A 27,048-nucleotide genomic window follows, 5' to 3' on the forward strand; every position below is an offset into this window, starting at 1 on the left:
AAGCAAATCCCATGTATACAATATTCACATTCATGTAAAACAACAGCACACAGCATGTCAGGGAAGACTGCAGGGGCTAACATGCAACATTAGAGAAGTTTCAAGCACCACTAAATTACATTCCACATGTAAACATAAAAAAAGAATACTGAAATAGCCTATAGCGAACTTGGTTTTTATTCTATTGGGAACTTTTCAGAGGGGAATTTAGCTCTGTGTTCCTCTACTGCCAACATCCTGCCACAAGTACGTGCTGTCCGATGCCTTGCTCTCCCACCACATTTTTTGGTGCTGCACACAGAGTTCAGAGAGGTGAGGCAGTGTGAGTTTGCCTCAAGCAGAACTATTCAGCAGTGAACCTGCAGCTCAGCTCAGAACAGTGAGACAGAAGCAGGTAAATGTCCATGTACAACTTGGGCTTCAGGGGAGGCAAGCAGTGGTTTTGTGTTCTGAAAGAGGTTCTTGCTCATATGTGTTGCTCAATTAAAGGTTATGTCCATATAAGCATATTATCCTTTTCTCTTGTTGAACTCTGCATCCCTCCCAAGGGGACTCAATGCAGCCACTGTAAGGGAAAAGCAGCTAGCTCTGCCCCTTTCTGTCACTTCAACCTGATGCACAGGACTGGATACACCACTCATCAATTTTCACCAACAATTTATTTCTCATCTTAGTGGAATTAATGGCAAACAATAATTTGAATGAAGAACTCCAACCCTGTGTCAAAATTAAACAAACCCCGCACCAAACCTTTTTGATTAAGATCAGTTTGGTGGTCTAGCTCTCTGTGCGGGGGACAAATGTTTTGTAGGCAGTGAAGGTGGCAGGCTGGTGGGGTGAGGAGCAGACAGCAAGAAAGAAGAACAATATTCAACCAGATTTGTAGCAGACACACTGTATCCTGAAGCTGAGACAATTTTGGCTTTGTACATTCTTTGCCTCCTTTGTCCACTTGTTACCTTACAATCATCTTGGGCTACACTCTTCAGTTGTGCAGCTAATCTATGAAAACATCTGGCCTAGAGCAGAGCTAGACAGAGAAAAGGCAAAAGTCTAAGTGGAGAAAAACTAGAATATATTAGCCCCAGTGTTTAGAATTTGACAATTAAATCACATTAGCTTTGGCATCATCAAACAGCTTGTGTTTCCTCTCTTTTGCTACATTAGTTTACATTAAAGCAAATTACCTTATATGAAAGCATTGTATTGATCTGTAATTTAAAGCATACACAAAAACTTCTGTAAACAGGTAGGGAAATGGACAAATTTCCATTACATAAAGAGAAATATTGCCTGTATAAAGGGCTCCTATATGATATTTCAGTTTTATAAAAATTTCAGTACTAAAGACCTTCACAGTTTTTACCTTCGTGGTCATACACATCTTTGTAATACATGATGAAAATGGGAAGACCAAAATGTCTACCTCAGTGCAGTTAATAAAGGAAGATATTTACCCCGATCCAAAAAGATGAAGCTTTCTCTCTAAGCAAGTAACTTAACAAAAGTCCCATAATATTGTCAGGAAAATCTGCACTGTCAAACTCGGTAATTATACTCTCATTTCAAATTAATTCTTTTAATTAAAGAAAAAGCTTTCCCTTATCTTCCTATTAGAACAGGACCTGTTCTGCATCACAGTTCCAAGTCCAAGGTTTTAATTATCTGACCAAAAGAATAAAGGACAAAAAAAATTCAATACCAGTTAGAACTAAACCATTATAAGTCTGTTATGGGAAGTATACTAGCTTCAACTTTGAACAAAAAAGACTGAAATAAAAGCAACATCTTTATGTTTTTGATTTTAAAATAGTGGTTTTTTGAATGAATAAGCACTCTAAAGGGATGAGTGAAATGATTTCACTTATGGACATAAAAAAATTAAAGAAAAGTCTTTGGTACCAGAAGTTCTGGTACCAAGAGTTGCATTTCCAGAAGTTCTCAAAATGTGGGGCGTGCTCCTTTAAGAAGAAGCAATGGTGAGCCTGTTTTGGAGTCGTGCATGCAGAGGTTTATGAGCACAAGGGAATTGATCCTTCCATCTGAAGATCTCAGGCCTGTGATAAACCATCTTTTCCATGCAGTCAGAGTGAGAAATAGGCCATGGCTAGGCTTGGGTGGCATGTAGCTGTGCTGCTCATAGTTCAGCTTCTCATAGGCCTAAAAAGCCATCAGGAGGAAGCTGATTTGTGTGAAATCTCTGCAAAGCCCTCTAGTAAATATAGTTCTGTCTAGTCTCATGGCTGGTTCTAACAGGTTGAAGTGTATTTATCAGCAGAATACTGCACATGCTGTGATGGATTGTCTGGGCACTTTATGGTACAACAATATCAGCCCTGCCGGGGGGGTGCCTTACAGCACTGGGCAGCATGTACTAACAGAAATATCAAACTGGGTTTATGTTTCTGTGCCTCAGTAAAAATACATATGAAGACACATGGTTCATGTCTTTTAGACATTTGCAAAAGGCAGGAAGGGTAATCTTTTATAGATTCAGTATGCATTGGTACCTGATCTGAAAGAAATTCTAAATGACTGAGATTGAAAATGTTTTGTGTAACTATTTTGACCATCACATGATGAGCTAAAATATGACTATGGGAAGAAGAGGCATAAGAACTAAACAGAAAAGGTCTTTAGACTAAACTAGACCAAAAATTAATTTCTAAAAAGCAGAGGACTTAAGTTACAATGTTGTTCTACATTATGGAAGATATATGATACAATGCACACTTCACTCTGATGATAAATGTTGGTCCTTTAATCACATGGTAAGCTACAAGCAGCAATAGGATATCTGTGGTAAATGCCATATAATCGCAGGGTACATAAACAGTGATCCCTGCCTTCCAAGCCAAAGTGCAGCTTACAACATAATTATGTTTAGACTTAGTAAAAGTAATCATCAGATGTGGCTGGATTGTATTTGCCAAGGAACAGCCATTTAGGGTCTGCCCAAAGAAAACATGTTCATTCCTTTCAACATTACAAGCTGGTAAAGCGTAACTGTAGCCCCATGTCTCATCACCCACCCAAAAGATAAAAGTTGTATCAGGAAAGCTAGAAGTCTAGTCTTAGTCTAAGGCAGAAAGCCTTAGACAGACTTTAGCTGTGATGAGGATAAGGTTGTTTCATCATGCTTTGGTGGGAAACATCTGTCTGTGGCATAAGACACAATAGGCTGCTCTTCACATCAGATAACAGCCACAGAAAAGTGGTGACAGTTCTTTCCATGAGCATTTTAACCACTTCCTTTTGAATGAATAACAAAATGGAGAGTATGGATTAAACCACCAAGATGCAAGAAGAAAATCTTGCCTCCCATGAAATCCCAGGAAAAAAAAAAAGTGATGTTCACATTCTGTTATTGTTTTAAGAAATAAAGTTCCTGAAAGATTAAATTCAGGAAGCATGCACAGGCAGGTGCAGAAACAAAACTGCTTTCAGCTACCACCTGCACCCAGAGTTGTTTTCATTGTTGCAGGTCATGAATGGCAGCAGAGGGAAAATGGAGAACCTATGAATTTTTTTACTTCACTCAGTTTGAACAAAATAATGCAGGTTCTACTTATTTCCCCTGAGAGAGTGTAGACATATGGCTTGTCATCCTTCTCTCTGCTGTCATGACTCCATTAGGGAAATAATTATTACTTTCACTCTTGCACAAACTTTATACACCAGAAGCTGCTACTTTCACAAGTTGCCATCAGTATGGCAACTCACATCCCATTTCTGAGGAACATAATTACTTGTTCAGAGTACATGATCTCATTAGGTAAGGTGCACATACGTCTTAATAGAGGGAAAAAATATTTTTTCGCTACAGGATTTGATGACCTTTGTCAAGAAACTAAGAAAAAGGCAGGAAGAAAAGATTTCAAATTTCCACCTTGAGAGTCCACCCTGATGACCTTTGTCAAGAAACTAAGAAAAGGCAGGAAGAAAAGATTTCAAATGTCCACCCTGAGTATACACTTTGAGGCACTAAGACAACAAAGAAAATTTTCAAAGGTTAACATCAGTATTATTTATGCTTTGACAATCTTCTCACAAAACTGCAGATCTGTCCTCTGATTTGGGGACTCAGTTGCAATGGCCAGTCCTCAGTGATGACTAAAATATTTTAAAATTCACTATAGACAGGAAAACACATAAAAACAATGATAATTTGTTACAAAACACAGAGATGTGTTTTGTAAGCAAGGAAGAAGCAGCTTTTTACCCTCTGTTACCAATTGTGCTGAGTACATGGACGGCAAGTCATGGCTAGCAGTAACCAAGATTTTGTTACCGAGTCTAACTAAAGGCCTCCTGAAAGTTTGATTCATCTGGAATCAATCTGGAAATTTAAAGAAGGGATAGCTAGTACAAAGGGAAGTGCAACCCTTTTAGTCACACAAGCATTTTATGAGACATTTCAGAAAACCAGGAACTTGGTAAGGGGTCAATCACTACAAGAGTGAGTAGAGAAGTTGTAGTGATTCCTGACACAGTTAGAGCACAGCTTCCTGAGCTCAGTGACTGCTGGTGAGGAAGGCAAGACCACAAATGACCAAGAGCAGCAGAGTGACTTTGTTGCATTAACAGACCTACTATCATGTGTATCCTGATTTCTTTGTACGGTATCTTACAGAGAGAGGTTTTGAAAAATAGAATATCTTACAACTTCCTACATCAAGCAAAATGACAGAAGGAAGACTGAATGTGAGATCCACTGGCATACAATGTGATAGAATAATATGTGTTATTGATGGAGGAAGTAAAGATTGGGACATATCTGATCAACAGGACTGATACACTGAGAAAGCCATCAAATCAAAGCCACTGTGATCACCCACACATCTATTACTCACTGACAATACTGGACTAGAAAGCTGAGGGGTATCCTCTCCTGAACTGCTCTGGTGCTTGTTGCCTCTTTTGCACTAAGCTGTCTGGAGCAGAGGTCAGTTTCCAATTGGTCACATCAGCTCTTTTCTTCTGTCAGCTCTTTTCTAAAGCACTGCATATGATGCAAGTTCAACATGGAATTTAAAGAACACATTTCTGTCCCTAATTTCTCTATTTACTACCCATCCTCTTTTATTTGGAGATAAACGTTAATTTCAACTTCTCACTCTCTGCACAAACTCAGTCATGTAGAAAAGACAACATCTCAAAAGCATCACTGCTGAGGATTTCTGCCAGTGTGACTGATGTAACTAACATTGATTTTATCTGTGTGTACTCAAATAAATAATGTATTATGTCAACTAAGACCAGCAAAGCTCCTAGCACAAGAAAACTTGGTACAGGTGTACCACAGGATGAATGTAATAATGTACAGATCCAAGTAGGCACTGCTGCTTTTCCTTCTGCAGCAGGCAAAAGTGGAAAAAGGACTGCTCTGGTACTGCCCAAACTCAAGCAGTAGTCACCAGAGAACCATGTCTAGCTGCTTTCTCTGTTAAAATGATGGTTGGTATCAGAAGTGAAAACTTTCCCCTTCCTACCTTTTTGGGGAAACTGCCTTGAAATCTCCATCACAGAACAGGACTGCCTTCCTTTTGTTTACAGTACAGAGGGCTGGCACCAAAATAAAAGCCCAGCATGAGTTTATAACCTTAAAAGTGGTTGTCACCAATCTGTCGCTAATGATCTTCATGCCAGTCTTGTCTCCAAGCTAGACTCACACTTTCCAATGGAAATTTAACTTCCAGTTCTTTATCCTGTTTAATAAACCCATTAAGGTGATGTAAACTCACATCCTCATATAATGTCACATCCAACCAAAGTGGTTCCCAACCACTTTACCTGCTTTCACATACCTACTACCAATGAACAGAAGATTAAGCCAGCAATAATACCAAAAAATGCTTCATCACCCCACTTCACTGAACTGCAGAGTAAGCCCTTCTGCTATCCCAGGATAGATAGCAGGCAAGCTCAGCAGGAGGGAAACTGTTTCTCTTCTTGACTGCGAAGGCTTATGTCAATTCAAAGTCTTCATGAATTCCCAGCCTTGTTATGAATTCAAAGTCTTCATGAATTCCCACAACTTGTTGTGATCCATGTCACTTTGAATATCTCTCAAGCTTTCAATTTCCACTTAAGACTCTCATTGGGCCAGCCTACTCCCTCCCAAACTTCTAAAATTTTTGGCCTAAGCTACATCTAACAAACTTTTTAATTGCTGAAAGTGGAAAGTAAGAGCAAATCTGATAGATTTCACTTCCTTTTAGTCAGTTCTAGGAAGATGACCTAATCTCCTCTTCCTGAAGTGAAATCACATGCCTACATGTCTAAGACAGCTGAAAAGCCTTTTCAACAATGACTGAAAGATGCTTCTGAAAACAGGAGAGACACAGACTTTCTCGTTTGCAAATACACAGATTCAGTGATGAGGCATGAGAAGGAAGTCACATGGCAAAAAAATTCTGAGCTTGAATGTCTAACATTCAATGTCATTCAAGATCAACATGTTCAACGTTTGTGTTCAGCTTCAAAATAAGCCAGTAAAAAGAAATTAAAATATTAATATAACAAGATACTAAAAACCACTCAACCAGAAAAGCTTCTCTATTGCAGAAAACATTGGTTCTTAAGAAACCATTACCTGACACTTTCTTTCGGCTTTTGAAAACTCCTTAAGCCTTACCAGGTTGAACACAATGGCTTATAAATTTGATTTAAATGAATGCCAAGCCATTTCTCAATAGAAAAAAAAGCAGACATGTCTCTAATTCTTATCACTTACCATAAACTATAGAAAGAGTAGAAGGACCAAGTGCCATTCAAAATACTATTGAAATAAGAGTGATGAATCCACAAGATGGAATCACAAAGACAGAACTCAACTATTCAATTTATGTTAAATATAAAACCTAAATTTTAATGTAGATTTTAAAACACTCAGGAAAAACTTTTCATAAAATACATGCAAGTTATTTACAGTCAAAACTACACAAAATCCAGTCATTTTATGATAGTATGTAATGCCTCAGTTATTCTGCAAAAGCTGGAAACATAAACAAATGAAAAGCCCTGAAGGGCTGAATACTCTACCACTTGCAGAGATGGGTTTTCTCATTTAGCAAATTATAAAAGTATCTAAGGGTCTGTGTCTGCAAAGGCTCAAAGGTCCCTCAGTACCTGTTGAGTTCAGTCAATATTTAGAGTGCTCACAGTGGACAAAAGGGCTGGTGGTTTTGACATGAAGTCCTGTTTTCCACTTACAAATTTTTTCTAACAAAGGGAATGCCTATCTCTATCTCCTACAAATATTATCATAGCACTGAAGTAGAATCTCAGCTACCATTCAGACATATATAGAATCCAAGTTCAAACTTCTACACACTTATTACCTTAAAAGATGGTACAGATATCTGGGAACACCAAGTCAGGATCTTCAGCCCTAATGAGACATTCACACACAGTCCCCTTGGCAGTCAAATATGTCTTGCAGCACAAGTGGCTGAATGCCATGGACAGTGTTTCCCATTTTGCTGAACAGGCTCATAGAAAAACAGAACCCAGCCAGGCCTAGGGACCTTTCTGCCTCAGGCTGCTTCCAGACCTTCCATCCAACCTCAAGAGAAAATTGTATTTACACCTCTGGCAAATGGAAATCATACATTCACTTAGACACAGAGAGGAAATCTTGGCATGCTTGGCACTGGCTGCTCTCAGCATGTTTCCAGATTGCAGAGGTGGAAGGGGCCACTCTGAGGAGGGAATCCTATTGCAGAGGCTAACAGGCTTTCATCCAAGAAGGCTAAATTAGGCACTCTGAATTATCTTTTTCATTTCATTGACTATATAAGTAAATATATGCTTAATTGAAAGTGAGTTCCATCTCTCTTGCCCTGTTTCCTGTTCCATCTTCCTTTCTACATTTAGAAAGAGGAAAGATTTCATTGCAAAAATGCTATTGCTTCTTTAAAAATCACAATAACAATAATAATCTTTTGTCTGGTACATTTAATTATTTATAATGCTCAGATCATACAGCTACGTTTTTGGTAGAAAATATATATTGTAAAAATCTCTTTTCTGTCATGTATATATTATTGCTAGCTGGAAAACAACTCTATAATGCCACTGTTTCTTATTTCTTAGTATTTAATGAAATAAGCAAGCAGAGAATATATTTAAAAGAATCAGTACAGAAAATCTGGTAAAAGGTGGCAGGCTATTTTGGGCAGTGGGATGGTGCTACCTCTCTAGAACAAAGATGACAATTTTTTCCCCCTACTTCATCTCACTTTCTCAAGTTGTCTATTTTTAGGTTTTTTTGTACAGATGGCATTAATCACTCCATATGTAGGTTTTACAGGTATGTCCATTTACTTCTTCTACCATTGCTTTATTTTCTTCTTCTGGTTCCCTTTATTAATTGTTTTAAAACATGGGTGATTTTTGGGTAGATTGGGATGCTGGAACTCCACACAGAGAGTAAACAGTGGCATACCATTTCTACTAAAACATTACTTGTTTGCACATTTTCTCTGCATTTCCAGTACGATACTTCTCACTTCCAAAGTAGAGATGTGCAGTCAAACACATTTCTGTAGTGACAATTTAATTTCAGCTACACTTAAGCCTTTATTTTGGAATGTGCCATTGGCATGGTTTTGCACATTTAATTTTCTTATAAGATGTGCACGTTGTACCATTTCACTTAACCTGCAAATCAGTAAACTGAGAAAACTCATACACTGTAGAATAAGTACCAGCATCAGGTAGTAGGAGCTCTTGGGTGAAGTCCAAATTGAATGGCTGTGTGAAAATTTTATTTTTTATAAGTGCAGAGGACAAAATGTAACTACCATATAACGTGAATCATCCAAACTCAGGAACAGCTTTAGACATGATGGATGTGATCTTTAGAACAGCATCTCTCTTGACAGAGTACACACAAATCCTACTCTGATATTGCTGAGCTTTAATTGAGTTAGTAATGTGAAACATAATTCACAAGTTATCCTTGCACATGTTAGGGAGAAAGTTCTAAAGAAATCTATTTTAATTGGTGAAACATTTGGGTATAACTCAAGCACAGTTTTTCCAGGTCTCCTAACAGTAATTAAACATGAAACAGGAAAATCCACCTCCCCTCACCCCTGCCCCAAATAAACCCAAAAAAACTCCAACAAACCCAACCCTTCTTTCAAAAAATATCAACCAATGAAAACAAAACAAAAAAAAGCAACAAAAACAAACAAACAAACAAAACCCCTAACCATCCCCCCACCCCCAATTAAAAAAGAGAGCTCAAATTTTGCTAGCTGTTACCACTGGTAAATGACATATTTTGGTCTAAACTAGTGCTTTATTTTCATAAGACACAATTATGTCTAAATTTTATATGGAAAGCTGAATTGTTCATATTGTGTTCATAGGGAGTCCTTGGCAAAATCTCCACATTCGTTGTAGACAGTAAAATTAAGAAAAATTGACTACACAGAAAGATCACAGCACAAAATATTTGGCTTATCTAATTCTTGGGCACAACCCTCTACTGGATCTAGGCCCTTTAATCTAATGCATAGTCAGTCAAATGTTTTCTGAATGAGATGCCAGAGGAAAAGTATTCAGCTGATTTTTGATACCTTAATAAAAGTTGGCAGGATTTACCAAAGTTCTTCCTGCTTTCTCTTCCTCTTACTGCTGATGAAGCAAGGAATTTAAGATACCAATGTTGCAGATTATGTCCTTTGGTACTGCTCACTACTCAGTTGCCTATACTGAATATTTCATCTTGACTTTTTACTGCTACTGATCTGCTTCTGCTCAGAGATACATTTTCCCTTTACCATCAGTTCTCAGCACATCACAATTCAAAGCCTTTTTTCCCCATCCTTAATCTGAGCAGTTCTTTCCTGAGGCATTTGCACTGGTCTTTGCAATCAAGTCCTCCCTGCTTTCTCAAGGCTGCATGTTTCCAATACTTTGTGTCTTTCCCCATTAACCAGGATTTCTGTTGGCCAGGTTGGAATACCCTTCTGCAACTGACTCTCTGCAGGAATTTTAATGGTTCTTCTGAATTTCATTGCTGAGTTTTAAGTATTTCTAACGGAGAGATTTTTGGTGAAAATATTAGGGCAAGGGATTCAGTACCTAACAGAATAACTCTTGATTTTAACAATAATCTGTGTTATGCAGCCTGCATACTTCACAGAATTTTTGGCAGTATCATTAAAAACTGACAAAAAGGATTCCCCAGCACCGCAGAGATATGGAATTACTGGTGAGAGTTCAGTGAAGGATGCTCCAGTGAGGACATTCCAAAGATGATTAGGGGGCTGTTTAGCCTAGAGAACACAGGGCTTGGGGTTTTCCAGAGGCTTTGTGGACTGTTCATCCGTGGAGACATTCAAAAGCTCTGTGGCCACTGCTGTAGGCAATTGGCTGCATGTGGCCCTGCCTGGGAAAGGGGTTGGACTCAATAACCCCTAGAGGTCCCTTCCAACCTCCATTTCTCTGTATATTGTGATACTTAATAGGTGTAAAAATAACCTTTTCTATGACTGACTGAAGGCAAATGCTTGAAAGACTATTACATGTATATTTTGTGACATACCCATTAATTTCCAGACTAATAAGAAAAAAGCTTTTTCTGCCTCAAAAAGCATAAATGAGGATTTTATAAATTTCCTTTCCAACCTCAGCAGTGTAATGAGACCAAATTGATATACTAGGAAACAGAATATTTAATGAGGATCAAAGTCATTAAAACACTAGCAGACCTGCTAAACTGGTCCAGTCATGCTCCTTTGTGTTTATTGCCTGGCTACTTAAGTTGTTATCACCTGCCCTGTGGGGCAAAACAATTTAATTCTTAAATTAACTGTTGGAGAAGCTATAGTTCTAGAATAGGCCAGTGTTACAGAATGAAGTTAGAGTCATCCTTGAAAAACATTAAGCGTCTGGCTGAATTAGACAAAATATCTGCAGTTTGCTGATAACTATACTGTTTTTGTACTGCTTCAAACTTTACCTGGAGTTGCAGCAGTGTTTAGATCACACCACAATGCTTTTATTGATTTTCTGCTGTGTTACCATGGAAACTTTTCCCACAAAAAATGCACATTGCATTACAAATTTATACAGTGTTCAATTTGTTGATGGGTTAAAGGAGGAGCCAAATCTAAATGCTCCTTCATTTTAATCATTTAGCTAACTGATATCAGTGTACTGAGTCCTAGTCAGTAATTTTTCTTATGGCTATTTTTTTCTCAACCTTCTTGCAAGGTTGAGAAGTTTTCCATGGATATCAATCAACTCCTGTAAATGAGATTCTTCTACTCAATGTCTCCTAAAGTTTCTTCCACTCACTCATTACAGAGGCAGCCTTTTATTTGTTTCTTCTTCAGATTTATTGCTGCAAAACCACTGGGCTATAACCTACTTAAGGGTTGTGATACAAAATGGTTTTATAGGCTGGTGCTTTTAAATAATTTCTTGATGAGGTGAAAGGAAAAACGCTTCATGCATGTTGGCTTTCATGAAGTCAGTCAGGGAAGCAGTCAGGCTTTAGATCTTTATGGTAAGGACCAGTCAACATATGCCTAGAATAACTGTAATGAATGACAGAAGCTTGGTATATTTTAGATAAGTTAAAACAAATCACCTGAAAACTCCTGTGTTTATGAAGACAGTTTCATTCAGCTGTCCTCAGCTCTGATATTTTTTCCAAACATCGCATAAGATATGATTAAAAAACAAGGATTAGGCTGATAACATGAAGATGGCTTCGGTGGTTAAAGAAGTTACTGCCTATAGAAATTAGGTGGAACAAAGGGAAAGAGGAATGTAATAGGTCCATGTCTCCCATGACCATGATCTGACTTGCTTCACTGAATCTACAAGGGCTTCTACCCTCTGACTACAGCTGAACCGGAAGGTCAGATGAATATTTATGAAGCAGGGGTGCCTACAGGCAGCCCACGGTTTGCTGAATTCACATTGCAAAATTCTTTATCACATACCATTGAAACATACTAGTGAGTTTTCCTTGGTCCTTATTTTAAGTAAATTCTGTACTACCTCCCTAATATTACTGGAATTACTGAAAGCTTAAGTACCTAATTGCAAATTTTATTGCAACTCATATTGGATCTCAATAGCTGTCCACCTAGATTATATACTTCAAATACACCAAAGGAATAATTATTTTAGGCAAGACTAATTTATTAGTTCCCTGCTTGGAGCATATGGTTGGATGCAGTGATCTCTGAAGGTCCTTCTCTATCTGATATGTTCAAAATCTCTGTGCTTATTTATATGGTTGTCCTGTGCAGAGTTCACAATCAGCAGTCCAGCTCTTTTTTTTTTTTCCCTGAAGCATACCATAAACAGAATTACTGCACCATCCAGCAGCTTTCAGGGTCAGTTAGTGATGAGATACGTAAGAGGATGAGGCTAAACTGCACCACACATTGATTCCCCCTCTTGCCAAAGTCAATAGTGACTCTCCTAAAGATTTTGAGGGCACAATGTTGAGTTTCAGCTAAAAGGTTGTTTCAACCTCTTTCTTAAAGTTTGAGAATATGCTGAAATATAGGCAGAAATGGCTCCTGAGTGGGAGCATTCTTCATAGAAGCCATATACAGAAGAAGCCAAAGTTACAGCAAGAAGACAACAAAGTGAATAGAGACAGGAAGAGACATATCAAGTTGAAGCTCTGAGACTATCAATGGGACAAGATGTTAGAGATTAATGGAATAAGATCAAGAATGTATTCATTGATTCATCTTTATAAAATTAAAATGTAATGTGAAAAATTAAAGCATAAAAAGCAAGTAGAAGCCAGATACCCATGTTAAAATTCAAAAGAGAAAACAACAGTTTTTGAAAAGCTGTTGAATTGATCACTGCCTTTGCTCCTACTTCCAGACAGCAAAACCAACTAGACGCTCATGATCACACAGAAGAAAATCTACAAGAAATTTCCTGAAAGAACACAAACAGGCTAAAAGATGCAACTAAAATTCAAAATTATTATTTGAAACAGCATAGAAGACAAAATAATATTTCAATAGAAAACTCAGAAAATTTCCATCACAAGTTTTATGACTTGTAGCAATCTGGTAATATGATTTTCTGTCTAGTCATACAATAACCATTATAAATCTCTTAAAAATGGGTTTACACATCAGATTACCATGACTTTGGAGCAGTTTAAAGAAGTAATTTTTCATTATCCTGATGTCACATAAACAGATACATACAAGGATATGCATGATTAGACACATTTCCCCATATTCCCAGAAATTGTTGCATTTTATGATTTATTTTTTCCTTTTTCTTTCCCTCTGGTAAAAATTAACCAGATCAATAAAATTGTTTTTGAATTTTATCATGGCCACAGGACACACTTCAATACTGTGCTGAACATAGGAATTCCTGTAAGCTATGTCTGGACACAGGCTATCTGTTTGAATCAGCTATTGCCTCTTTCCACACAGGATGGTCATTCAGTGTTAAGGCTGGACAGACTTCTCAGGACAGACTGAACAGGTCATCATCTTTAGGAAGAAAACAAAATTTCTCTTTTTTTTTTTTTTTTTTTTTTTTTTTTGTTTCAACCCACAAGAGATCCTAGATGAACTGGCTGAGGGTTTCATACTGGCTTGCCCATGAGAATGGGGTTTCACCAAGTTAAAAAGTTAGGCAAATTTCTGTCATGCCAGGATTTATCTCACTACTCCAAAACATGAGACCAAAGAAGGACCCTATGCATATAAAGACGTGAGGCCAAAAAAATTGTCTTTTGATTGACGTCTTGAGTCATAACTAAAAGTCATATTTTTAAGTGCACAGTTCCAGTTGGTTGGAAGCTAGGGACATTAGTTTAAAGATAGTCTCCCTGCCTCAAAAAGAAAAACCAAAACAAATCCAAATCCAAAATGAAAAAAACTCCAAAACCAAAAAAAAAAAAAAAAACTCCATTAAAACCCCCCCAAATAAGAGAAAGGAAAAGGAAAAGGAAAAGGAAAAGGAAAAGGAAAAGGAAAAGGAAAGGAAAGGAAAGGAAAGGAAAGGAAAGGAAAGGAAAGGAAAGGAAAGAAAAGAAAAGAAAAGAAAAGAAAAGAAAAGAAAAGAAAAGAAAAGAAAAGAAAAGAAAAGAAAAGAAAAGAAAAGAAAAGAAAAGAAAAGAAAAGAAAAGAAAAGAAAAGAAAAGAAAAATTCTGAAGCATAATGAAGGAATGACATTAGATTATTTAAAGTCAAAATGTTAATAGCAGTGCTAGTTTGCCACAGAAAATAGTGATGAGATGACAAGATCTCTGTATACCTGTTCAAAATGCACTCTCCTTTCTGCTGCTCCTTACATAGCAGCTTCTTCTGGTACATCGTTATCTTGTGAGCCCACCTGCTTCACATTGCTGTCCAATAAATACATTTTCAGTGCCTGCTGGCTTACAGAACAAGCCGACTGCCTGCTGAACAGTGTCTTTCCACGCTGTCCCAGTTTTACATTAATGCATTGAGATGACAATTTTTTTTGCCATAATGCCAGAATGCACAGGTTAATTGTTGTGGCACGACCGCTGCTCTCCTTCACAGCGGCCGCTCTGGAGCGGTGCAATTAACGGGCACATTAATCAGACAGTAATGCATTAAAGTGCTCCAATGAGCTGTCCACCAACACTGTGCTGCGCTTGCTCTGCAGTGGGCAAAGTGCTGACTTGTCCAGGGGAGTCAACTCCTGCTGAGGGTAAAGATACAGCAGGGCTGAGGAACACAGAGAAGTCAGTATGCACCAGCAAAAATACACCCATGGAGCCTACAGAGCCTCCTGACCATCCAACTGTCACACAGATGGCATCATCAATAGGAGAGAACTCATTCTACTAATTTCTCAAAGTTGGACAAAGCCTTGATAATTCTAGGCCTTTGGTAGCAAAAGACAGTAGCTCTGCATTTTTAAGCTGGAGTCCTTTAAAGCTGGAGTCCTTCCTCCTGTATCTAAGCCACTACACTAGTTTTTCTGAAAAAAAAAAAAAAAAAAAAAAAAAGAAAAGAAAAGAAATAGAAAACAAACCTATTTTTGGACTGTGAAAAAGATGAAGAATGGTTTTAATACAGCTGACAGTCATCTATGGTGATTAGCTGTGCAAGACCAAGAAGTGTCTCTATTAGAAGACTAATTCATGTAAGCATGTTAACAAGACCACATTTCCCAAGCCTCTATGAAAGGGACAGAAGCTACGACTCATCCCCAATTTCAGTGGTCCTCATCTAAGGAGAAAGGCTGAAACAGCCTTTCTCATGGAACAGTTTTCTAGAAGAGGCAAACAGCAGAATCTGAGTGACCAAAGAGGAACTGCAAGTTCATAATGGTGCTTAGATTTCATTTCACAAGGAAACATCCAGAAACAGAACTAGGAAAAACCTACATGACTGTGGCATGATAATTTGACTACAAGGTAAAAATACAAAACTGTAAATACACCAGGAAAAACCAGACATCTAAATATGAACCACTGAGTAAAAAGCATGCCTGATTAGTTTTCAAATATTTGATAAGTTTAAAGTGCTTTTGTGAGTGGAACTGACCTTTAATATCTATAATAGTGACTGCCAAAATGACTACATTTAAAAGAAAACAAAATGTCAACAGTGCTATACTTCAAAACAATTCTATTTCAACCTCAGAAATATTTAAGAATATTCTTGACTTCCTAGCAAGTACTTAATTTTTGCTTGGATGATCAGGATTTTCAATACCTGTGAAAACATCATATGAGATTTTTGATAGTTCATATTCTTCCTCTCTCCCTAGTCTTAACAAGCATATATAATAGAAATAGGTTAAGTTTCTGAATATATACAGGAAAGTCTCCAAACCAGAGACTTCCTCTTTCATGGATTTTAAAATATATATTTTCTTTTGTGGATAAAGGACACTAAACTAATATTTGTATACTGTTAAAAATTATAATTATTTCACAGTTAAGCAAATACATAAAATTTACCAGAGATAATGTACATTTTACCATTCTTTTCTGGTCTGCATATAATGTAATTAAACCTAGTGGAATAACTGAAAATTGCAGTATCAGTCTCACTCTCTTAAGATGTGTATTATGGATCAATATTATTTGTGCTCCATTTGTGTTTTAAGCAAAATTGTGTTTTCTCAATAAATGCCAGTGATGATAGAATAAACCAAACACAGCTAGCAGTGAAAACAGCATTTAAATGACCCCAAGTATGCCTTCCAAATGCCTAAATGCCCAGAGCACATTTGCTTAGAATTGGTTGAGTTCCTCTTCATGTAGTGTAAAACCAGCTGAATGCTTCATAAAAACCTGTTCTGTTCCCTCCCCCCCACAATGAAATAGATAAAAAATTGTACTTATAAAAATTGGAATAAATGTATTTTGCAATTGGCAATCTAGAGCTAGATTTTAAAGTGCCATGAATTCTGAGAAGTACCAGAGGATGCAAGCTGGCCCATCAAATTTTTTTCACTATTTTTTGAGTGAATACATATGAAGTAATGTCAAATATTATTCCTTGGACATTTTCACAGCTGAATGCACAACTTTCCCGTCTCTGTGTTATCAGAAGTCCATGTTCATACTAGAAGTTGGAATTAACGAATAAAATCGTTATAAATGCTACAGCTGAAGAAGCACAAAAAAAAAAGAGAAAGTATTTGTAAAAATTCAGAAACTCTTCTTAAAGAGAAATGTTCATGTACTGAATCAATCTGCTGGCTGGATGCTTATGGGCAGTGCAGGCATATGTCTTCCAAAGTAAAAAATAGTTAATCTTTAACATCACTATTTAAAAGAAACCAATAAATTAGCATGATGACTAAGCTTTTTGTTTTGACTTGCTTCAAAACAGGCCTGAAGATTTTTTTTTTTTTTTCTGAAAATGTGGACATAATTTTTATCATTGAGGTAAGCAATACCATTGCTGTGACACCTTGCTCAGACATTTGAAAACAGGTACAGCTCATAGCTGTTAAAGTGGACAAAAGGCAGCAGTAGGCACAGGTAGGTGAGTATTATTCAGATAGGAAATGGTATAAAATTCACACAGCAATTGCTCTGAGTTGATCATGAAGGAGGCTCAAAAGGCTCTGGGTCTAATGGCTTACAGTGTCCTTCTTAGGAGATAAATTCAGGTTGTCAACTAAGAAACAGAAATTTTCCCTAAAATATTGGTTCTGATGCAATTGCAAGAGAGGTAGAAATCAGGGGGTAGGGATCCTAAAGTAAAGTTCACTTATATCTGTATGGTCATCCAATAACACTACATAGAAATCTACTTGAAAGAAGGAAAACATTTATTTTAGTGTATAGGATTGAGAGAGATGGAGCTTAAAACTCTTACTCAATGCTCCATAGATCTTTTTATTCCATTATATTTCATGTCTCCTCCACATTAGGCAGAAAATCAAAGCAGAACATAAACTGCAGTAAAGAAGACTTTTATTGCCCTATTAAGTCATTGCCAAATAACCCCTTATTTTATTTGGCATCACTTGCATCTAACAAGTGAGATATATGAAATCACACATCTGCTGCCATTCAGCTCAGGGTTTAACAATATTGCAGCTAGCATCCTTCAATTAACAAGTTATTAAATTAATGAGCATTTATTTCTTTGACAAATGGTAATTTTTAGCAAGCCAGTTAAGCCCTTGGAATCTTAAAACAGTCACTAGTCACGCTCTCTTCAACAGCCTTTAGACACTCTCTGCTCTCAGATGTGCAGGCACGTACCAGACTGCCACGTGTGGCAGCTTGAAGTCAAAAAGTCACCATTTCTACTTGAGCAAATAGCTACGAAAAGTTTTTCTAGGGAAGCAGCCCCAGGCATCATGGATCATGATGCAGGTTATAGAGTCTGGCTTTCCTTTTTTCAGGTTGGTTAAAAGCAGAGTTACAGGCTACACTTCTTCATGCACAGGTTTTGCAGTACAGTAATGGGTGAAGATAAAACACTTCTAATACAAATTGCAGGGCAGTCCCTGACTGAGAGTTATATCAATAACTCTGGCAAGACAAGGCAGTGTTGAACCCACAAACACTTGGAGGAGAGGCAGGATTTGCACCGATGGCCCTTTATGGAGATGTCTATGCCCTATTTATCCCCTTCTTAAGACTTGAGGCCTGCACTGGTGAGTGAGGCAGGGTAAGAATCCCATGCTAGTGATTCTGGTTACCTTATCATTTCCTGGAAACACACTGGAGAGACACATCAACAAGCTGCTTTTTCAGGTGGATGTAGCATCACAGACAAAATGACACAAATAACACGTGAAATTGTTACAATATTGTGGCCTAGTGGTAGTAGTTCTAAAATAAAAGTCCTGTCTAGAATAGTTACTGCAAGGGATTGGAGCACGAAGAAGCTCCTAAAAGTAAATGGAACTAAAACACATGAAAACAAATGTAGTTTTGAGGTAATCTTTCCATGAAAACAACAAAAACCTCTTTTTCATTTTTATAGTTTTTCCTGACATGTCTTGTCATTAAATTTATGTGAACACAAGTTATCACTTTTTTGTGAACAAAATTATCACTTTAAGCCATGGCAAAGAAAACCTCCATAAACCTCTGGCGGACTCTTTCCTATGATTTTAGAAGAAATTTAGGCATAAATGCTTCTTTCTGCTGCTCTCACCTGGAACCATCTCCTCAGCAACAGGCATATGCATGAAAAAGCTTGAAGACTGGGGATGTCACAGCCCAGTGACAACATTGACAGAAGGAAGGGGAAAGGGTGTGAATGCAGCCAAGGCCAAGACTGTAAGGAGGAGCAAGAAGCAAGTGAAAAAATTAAAGTCTCAATTGAAAACTGACAAAGATCTATGGGAATCTATTTATTTCAATGGCTTTGGTTGCAGAAAACAGACAGATATGAATCTGAGCAATTTGCAAGGGTAATGAATTTAGCAAGGACTGGCTTGAGACAGGGAGGTTGCCAAGGAAGGAATGATGACATAATGAAGAGGCTGGCAACGGGCAACTGATTTTTCATAATGTGGCTCAGACAACACTTGCATGCATTCTATTTTCCAACTGTTGACCATGCAAAACACGTAGCAGCATTTGCTTTTCTAAAGACTCTCCGGGAGTCAGGGATGGATAGACATGGACAGTCATCATATGAAATTGCAGTACAGTAAAGATATAAGAAAATCTGTACTCTCTGTACTGTCAGAGATGCAAAAGAAATTCCATGTGCAGATTTTACATGACAGATCCCAAGTAGTGAAATTAGAATACTTTATCTGAAGTAATGAATACAAAAAGCCTTACATAGATTTATTCATGTGCTTTTCATTCTTCAACAGTTAGAGATACAGACAGGAAATGGCAATTATGGGTGGTTTGTGGCTTTGGATACAACAATGCAGAAACTCAACAGCAAGAATATATTTACTTTTAAATATTTACTTTTAAAATATTTACTTTTTAAACAATGCTGCTGGTGACATGTAAAACTAAGTAACTAAATAGCCTCTTAATGTGAGCCTGTGTCATCAGTAGGATGGTTCCAGTACAACGATTCTCTGTTGCTGCCTTTTTTTAGCTCCTACAAAACATTTCTGGCTTCCTCATCGGTGAGGGCTTGCACTGGGTCTCTGTGGGATGATCTGAGGCCATTTCAGGATCCAATTTACTTTGTTAATTATATTTCTCCAGCAATAATTTCAGTGTTCACTTTTAAATCCTTCATTGATTTTAATTAATCCTGTGTAAGCTTCCAAACTTTTCTTTTAGATAACAACAAGCTGCTTATAGCACAACAACCAGAAATTCCACACTTACTAATGCAGCTGGAAATCAAATGTACTGTCACTTGCTATAATTGCTTTGGACATACTGCAAGCGGCCAAAAAACTGGGTAAGTCTGAAGCAAAATATAGGGGCAAGAAATCTTATTTTCCAAAATATGACAAGTTGCAAATTAGAACATTGTTTTGAGACTTTAGATTTCTATTTTTCCTGCAACTTGTTTCTGTTATCAATTAATTTTTGTATGATGACGCTATACCACATATTGATACATTACGTTAAAGATACTAGAGCTAATGCAACACAGATTAAATAACAAAGGTAATAGAGAATAAATGCCTAACTGTTGTACTAACATTGCACTAAGCACCTTAATATATATCATCCTGTGAACTGCTGGAATAATGTTTAAGGTAATAAAATGCACAGCATAAAAATGGAGTGAGATCCCTTCACTGATAGAACAAAAAATTATTGACTGGATGGGACTCTTACCTATAGCTTTAAAAACATCACCTGGTCATAAAAAGAGATCAGATTGGTCAAACACGACCCACCCATCGTAAACCCCTGCTGGCTGGGTCTGATGCCCTGGCCATCCTGTAAGAGCTGCTTGATGACACAATATAAACTGCTTCATTACCTTACTGGGTACTGAGGTCTGGCTAACTGCCCTATAATTACCAGGACCCTCCTTCCCACCAATTTTGTGAATGGGCGTCACATTGGCCAGCTTCCAGTCCTCTGGAACCTCACCAGTGAGCCAGAACTGTTGGTAAATGATGGAGAACAACTTTACAGGATGGATCCCATCTGGGTCCATAGATTTATGAACATCCAAATGGCTCAGCAGTTCTCTGACTGCCTCCTCCTGGAAAACAGGGGGACTATTCTGTTCCCTGACACGATCTGCCAACCTAGGAGGACAGCTGTCCTGAGGAGGAGCCGTCTTCTAGAGACTAGAGGATGAAAGAAAAAAGACATTAAGCATTTCCACCTTCTCCTCACCCGCAGTTACTAAGTTCCGTCCTGCATCCAGTAGAGAGTGAAGGTTGGTCTTACTCTTCCTTTTCCCATTAATATAATTGTAAAAACATTTTTATTATCCTTCAGAAAAGTTGCCCTTGAGATCTCTGTTTTGGAGCACGCCCACCTTTCCTGGACTCCATTGTTTATAAGGGCTTTTCTGCACTCCATTTTTATAAGTGCTTCTTCCCAAGGAACTCTCTGAATAAGTCTCCTAAATAGGCCAAAGTCTGCCCTTCGGAAGTCCAATGAAAAAGTCTTACTGATGTTCCTCCTGATTTCCTAAAATATTGAGAATTCTATAGCTTCATGATCACTATGCCCCAAGCAGCCTCCAACCACCACATCTCCCACCAGCCCATCTGTATTTGCAAACAGGTCTAACATCTCCCACCAGCCCCTGGTGGGCTCACTCACCAGCTGTGACAAAAAGTTGTCCTCCACGCTAAGAACTTCCTGTACTGCCTCCTTTCTGCTGTATTAATTTCCCAGCAGATGTCTGGTAGGTTAAAATCATCTGGAAGAACAAGAGCTGCTGATCCTGAAACACTCTCCAGCTGCTAATAAAATGAGCTGTCCACCTCTCCTGGCTGGGTGAAGGATAATAGACTCCCAGTAGGATGTCAGGTAAGTTGGCCTTCCCTTTAATTCTTATCCACAGGCATTCAACTTCACCGTCATTAGTTTCAATACTCATGGCATCAAATGCCTCCCTAATATAAAGGGCCACCCTTCCACCTCTTCTCCATTTCCTGTCTCTTCTGAACATCTTCTAGCCATCCAGTGCAGCACTCCAGCTATGTGAGTCATCCCACCACATTTCCATGATGGTGACCACATCATAGCTTTGCTGCTGTACCACGACTTCCATCTCTTCTTGTTTGTTACCCATGCTGCATGCATTGGTATACATGCACCTCAGCTGGGCTGCTGATTTCACCCCTAACTCCGGTTTACTACCCTTGGACCTGCTTCCTAACAGTTCAGCTCCATCCTCTTCCTTCTTAAAACCTATTTTAAAGCCCTGTCAATGAGTACTGCCAGCTCATGAGCTAAAATCCTTCTGCCCTTAGCAGAGGGATGGAGCCCATCCGGTTCCAGCAGGCCATATGCTGTAAAATTTGCCCCATGATCAGAGCCCAAAATTCTGCTGATGATGCCAACCCTTGAGCCACTTGTTGATGATGCGAGCTGTCCTATTCCTGTCATCATTCTTCTCTGCCACCAAAGACACTAAGCAGAACACTACCTGAGCTCCTCCCCTATCAACCACTTGACCCAGTGCCCTCAAGTCCCTTTTAATTGCCCTGATCCTTCTCTTTTCAATCTCATCACTGCCAGCCTGGAGTATCAGCAGTGGGTAGTAATCAAATGGCTGAATCAGCCCAGGGAGTCTCTCAGTGATATCCCATGCCTGGGACCCAGGGAGGCAGCAGACTGCGGGGTGGGTCCTGTCAACATATGGGGTCCTCTGTTCCCTCAGAAGGGGGTCACTCACTATGACTACCCTTCTTTTCTTTTGAATGTCAGAGGTGGAGATCCCTCTGACAGATGAAGCATAATTGGGAGGCTCACTGGGCAGATTATTTTCTTTTACATCTTCTGGCTAACCCTCTAAATCCAGGGCCTCAACCTATTCTGAAGTGGCACCTGGGGTAGGTGAAGGGAGTCAGGAGGAATTTTTATTACGTCCCTGAGTAGGGACCCATTTCCATTCCCCTTCATCCACCAGGTGTCCTCCTATTGCCAGACAGTGGGAAGTGTGGGAGTCCTCTGATTCCTGGTGGGTCTCACTTCGAGGATAGAAGGGCAAAACTCCACCAATCTATTTCCCTTTCACTTTCCCTAATATTCCTTAGTCTTTCAACTTCTTCCCTAAACTTGGCCACTGAAAGGAGATCATTCACCTGCTCACACTGCAGGCATTCTGCAATGCTCCTAGAACCACTCATGAGCTCAAACACTCTGCACAGAAAGGGTCTGGACAGATCTGGACAGATCCTGGATCCTTTTTTGGAGAGGTTATTTGGCTACATACACTTTTACTAACTGAAGTTTTTGATCGTGTAAAAACCATTACTAACAAAAATCCCCAAAACAAACCAACAGAAACACAACAAACTAAAAACCCCTCTAGCAGGAGGAAACCTGCAACCCTGCGTGGGCGAACTACCAGGCAAACTGCCCCGCCATGCCTGCAGAGATGTGCCATGCCCTCAAAGATGTGCCACACCCTCAGAGATGTGCCACGACCCTGCTTGCTCACTCCTGCTTGCCCTGCTCCCCAGAGCCCTCTTTTAATCACCCGCTGCCTGCCGGAGGAAAGCTCCTCCCTGCGCAGCTAACGAGAACGAGGAACCAACCTGCTCAGTGCTCTTTTAATCACCTGTCACTCGTGGAAACAAAGAGCTGCCCTGATATGAAGTACAGCCAATTAGGGAAACACCCTGTGGCAATCTAAGGAGATTTACAGCTCATTTTGATAGCAATAGGATGATGATATAATTTCTGGGAACACTCAACAGTCATTTCTTAAGGAAGTCAAATTATCAGTCAGTGTAAGTGCCTAGATTTCAGCAGAAATATGAGGAACAATATGAATTTTGTAAGTATTTTATGAACAAGAACACAAATGTATGGCATTTACAGATATGGAGGATAACACACTAAGGAGAATGAAGCCCAGAGTTTCCTTGGCTATTGCAAGTAACCATCAATGGTACCTGGTGCTATGGGGTGCTAGGTAGCAATAGCATCACACAATACAAAGGATTTAAGTTTTTGTAATTCAAAGTTATAAAACTGCATTTACAGTTGCCTCATTTGAGATGTAAAATAGGTTTCCCTTAAAAGTTCAAGGAAAAGAGCCTTCATTAAGATGCACATGGGACCAAGTGACTGAAAAGATTTTACTGCCCCTTGGCAATAATATTGTTATTAGGAATTCAACACATTAAAAAAACCTAAACACAAACACTGAGAAAACCAGGAAAAAGAACTTTTGCCGAAGTCAGAAATAAACTTTTCCATAAAGGAAAACTTTTCCTATTATTTGGACAGAATTTAAACTAAGACACACCTCTTATTAGAAATATTGTAACCTATAGGAGTACTTATGTTTAATAATTAATATTAACTCTGAGCTGATTTTTTAATGCAATTACAAGCCTAAATAGTCTGTAAATACTCTATGCTTGGAAACATTTAAATTTTGAAAAATTTTGTAATCAAATATTGTCATGATCTTAATTTTGGCTTTAGGAAAGAGATACAGCCAAGCACTCTTTTACAAATCTTAGAAGATTTATGAACTGACCACATTTCATTTGGTGTAGGAATTCCAAAGTTTGACATAATTTTTATGCACTGCTGCCTTGCAGCATCAAAAGGTTTCCCACTTTTCACCAGGAATTTCTTCTTTTAATTAGAAGGTACAGGCAAAAATGTATTTAAGCTTTTTTTGACTTATAAGCATGCACCAAACCAAAGAAACATTATATTTTGCAGTACCTGGAGAAAATAAAGATTTGTCAAGCATTAGAAATCTTTACTATGATGTAATAGCATAATTTATTGAGACTTTGAATGCTACTGCAAAGGTTTAATAAAAAATTATACTATTAGAAGTTATGGATCCCTTTTAGACATAGCCTATACCTAACAACTTCCCAATGTTCCGTGGAATGGTTTTCAGCTACCCTGAAGGCTCTTTGACTTAACATTAAATAATTTAATTTGTTATTATTTTCGGCAAAATTATTCAATTTTATTTACTGCTTATTTGGTATTACATGTGTACAAATGCTTTGGGTAGTTATCTGTTATTCTATGAAACAGTCTTAAAAAAACACAAATATGGTAATCTTAAGCCTTTAGCACTTCAGTACCACTCCTCCCCATAATCATCAAAGTTGGCAAATGCCTTAATATGTGATGATCAGAGAAATGTCAAGGCATATGGAATGCTTTTTTCCCTCTAAAGCTTATAATTCTTTTTGCCCTAAGTGCTTCTGATCCAATTTGTAAAGATAAGGCATAAGTGTGGGAATGGAAAGGGTCATAAGGGTTCACCAAGAAAAGTTAGGAAAAGCAGAGTTTCCAGGGAGGGGATAGTCCCTTACTAAGACACGAGGGATATTCCCAGGGCACTTGACACAGGAAGCTTTACAGGGAGATTTTTGTTTTTGGTACAACTGGATGGCAATATAAGACATCAGAAGAAGACGAGGTAAATGAAGGCAATTTTGTGAGCTAGTCAACAGCCAGACCCCCACAGTCCCTTCAGAGTGACCTGCCCACTGGTGATGACAAATGTAATGCCCTGTAACAGACACAAACTAATCTGAGGCACTGATTTTGGCTAGAAACACTGTGTTTCACTCTGCTTTGTATCACCTTTGCCATTCAACAGATGTTGCCCACAGGGCAATTTGTGTTGTCAAAGAGCTCTTCATTAAGTGATGAACACATCTCCTGCCGGCTCCTGTGCTGAAAGGTTCAGAGAAGCAGGAACAGCCAGAAAAACCTTGCTGAAATTTCTGACAGACTCCAATAAAACATTCCACTCAGGACACTGATAACTCAAAGAGGCGGGTAAATTTCACTCTACCTAGCCACTGGTTTGGAAATTTAAGAAAATAAATACATGAGATGCAGGGGAAAAAATTAATTAGCATAGAATTTCTGCAGGCTGCACATGCACAGCCATCCTCACCCTGAACAAGCTCAGGTCCTGACCCCGTGGTCCCTTCTCTTTCTGTAGCACCACCACCTCAGTGGACAAATTTCCCTCCTGCTCAGAGGTATTGCCCAGAGGTATTGCCAACACAGAAAGACAGGGCTGAGACAGGGCAACAACAGGCTTTATTCCCTCCCCACAGCATACTCTCTATCTGTCATTGATCCCTTTTCCTTGAAAGTACTGCAAAATGTGATGGAAATTGTATTAGAATTCTCCACACTTTGGTACTTATTTTTCATATCCCTCCTTGCTACATTGAAAACAGTAAAATAATGATACATACAGATTCGATGTCCAAAAGAAATCTTAAAGTGTTATCTCTGTAGAGAGCTTCAGCTTTTAAGTAGCTAATCAACTAGCTTGCTAACCAGAGATATTTTGCCTTTGGTACTTTCCCACAAGCCATATGTACATTTAAAAAGAATTTGATACTGAAATGTGACTCCTCATGAGAATGAAAGATTACTTTGAATCAGTTGTCCTGACTAGTGAGGGTTTAGGAACCATGCTCATGTACCTCACAGCTGCTCCTCAATCCAAGATCCAACAACATCAGGTTTCAGCAGAAAAATTACTATAGTATTTTCAATGCTTGTGCTCTTATCTTGTGTCAATAGAGCACAGGACTGCTGTAGTTTTGATGAAAAGCTGTGTGAATACTGGATGCACAAAAATCTTTCTTCCATAAATACAACTATTTTTAAGCATGAGATCTGGTCTTAGGAAGTAATAATCATACAAGGAGTTTTTGATTTCTGTTTTGGAAAATTATCAACTCTGATTTGATTACACTGGAATTTACTGCTAGGATGGCTTTTTACTTCTTTGCTTGGTACTCCTTCGATTGATAGTGTTAGAAATGCTCAGGCAGCATCCTCAGAATTATTTCAGACAATTCCTCCATATGGAATATTTCTCTAGTGAAAGATATCTCACAAAAATTTAATACAGTATTTAAAAATTCAGCTGCTTGCTTCAACTTCAGCAATTTGCTATTATACAGGGTAAGTGGACATTTCTGGAGCCTTCTTCATGCTAGCTGGCAAAATGTCTCAATATTCAGCATTATAAATCTAAAAATGTAACCACCTAGTCACTTCAATTTCTACTGTTATTGTTATGTTTCCTTAATGCTGGGCAGTGCTTGCACAGCAAGGCCTTTCCTTCTCCCTGCAATACCTCAGAGAAATTGAATGTCAACAAAAAATGCCATAAAAAACCCCCGCCTAAATAACTTACAGTATCTGATATAAAATTGCACTAAAAATAGAGACTGATAAACAAAACAAACAAAAAAAACCCCTCACAGAGAATAAGCAAGAGGGGCTTACTACAATGAACATGGAAAATTAATGCAGCCAGCAATGAAGTTGGCAGCATGTTGAGTAGGATGTGGGGCACAGAGCTCCAAGGATGCCCTTGAGAAGGGTTATGGGACTGCATGGAGAGATGCATCACAAGGGAGGGTTTTCCCAGCTCCACTGAGCCCTGTGAGGGATGTCAGTGACTGGCAACAAGCAGACTTCATACACT

The 27,048-nt window shown here is 38.5% G+C and overlaps 1 protein-coding gene across 1 annotated transcript in view; it reads right to left on the reverse strand.

Annotated features, from left to right (window-relative positions):
* The window catches only part of PLXDC2 (plexin domain containing 2), a 253,175-nt gene that overhangs the window by 82,421 nt on the left and 143,706 nt on the right, over positions 1-27,048 (reverse strand). The gene's annotated exons all lie outside the window — the stretch shown is intronic.

The sequence above is a fragment of the Melospiza melodia genome, chromosome 1 (assembly GCF_035770615.1).
Source record: "Melospiza melodia melodia isolate bMelMel2 chromosome 1, bMelMel2.pri, whole genome shotgun sequence".
In the NCBI taxonomy this organism is placed as follows: Eukaryota; Metazoa; Chordata; class Aves; order Passeriformes; family Passerellidae; genus Melospiza; species Melospiza melodia.